We start from the raw sequence: 998 nt of genomic DNA, 5'->3' as shown, positions 1-998 counted from the left end.
ACCACCAGCACCAGGAACCAGGCCTCCAACACCACCAGCACCAGGAACCAGGCCGCCAAAACCACCAGCACCAGGAACCAGGCCGCCAAAACCACCAGCACCAGGAACCAGGCCTCCAACACCACCAGCACCAGGAACCAGGCCTCCAACACCACCAGCACCAGGAACCAGGCCTCCAACACCACCAGCACCAGGAACTAGGCCTCCAACCCCTCTTCCAGGCACAAGTCCTCTTGCTCCACCAGCTCCTGCTAAGGCAAAGCAAACATTGTTAAGAAAGAGACAGTTTTCTGTTCCATTGTGTAAGAGCTGAAGTTCTCCAAGGACGATATTCAGTTCAAAACATGAAGCCTGTGTGCTTTGTATTTCTCCTACACCACCATCTTTTTTTCAGCATGCTTGCAGGTGGCTACTTGTATTCTTATTATAGTGGTTTTTTTCTTTGCAAAATGAGGCTGCTCAATGATGCAGCACTTTTCTGCAATTGTTTGTGTCTCCCCCCCCCCCCCCAGAACTGTACTGCTAAATAATGCAGTGATATTCTCATGGGGAATTTTAGATCTGTGTATTGGACTAGGTATTTTGCCCTTCTGCTATCATACCATCTTATGCAATTTCTCCAGCTCCAAAGGAAAGCCAGATCAAAGGTTGGGCATTTCAGCTACTCCCCACACAATGCTTATGAGCCTCACATTTATAAATCTATTATCTGTCACTTAAATCAGTTGTACTGTATTCCTGGAAATTCTACAGTGTAGGCATAAAGCTTTTCATTTATAGCAGAAGAAAGCAAGTGTAGTGATGAAGGTTTTGGGCTAGGACTGGGGAGATCCAGGTTCAAGTCCACCAACAGCCATGGGTGATATTGCTCTAGTGACTCAGACTAACCCTCTTCAGGGGTTGTTCTTACAGCCATAAAACAAAGGGAGATTCTCATGTAAGCGTCCTTGAGCATTTGGAGGAAAGTGGGATAAGCTTACTGGTTCTAGCAGTAATAA

This window comes from Protobothrops mucrosquamatus, unplaced genomic scaffold, assembly GCF_001527695.2.
Source record: "Protobothrops mucrosquamatus isolate PMUCROS unplaced genomic scaffold, P.Mucros_1.0 scaffold112, whole genome shotgun sequence".
Lineage (NCBI taxonomy): Eukaryota > Metazoa > Chordata > Lepidosauria > Squamata > Viperidae > Protobothrops > Protobothrops mucrosquamatus.
This window is presented reverse-complemented; position numbering follows the sequence as displayed.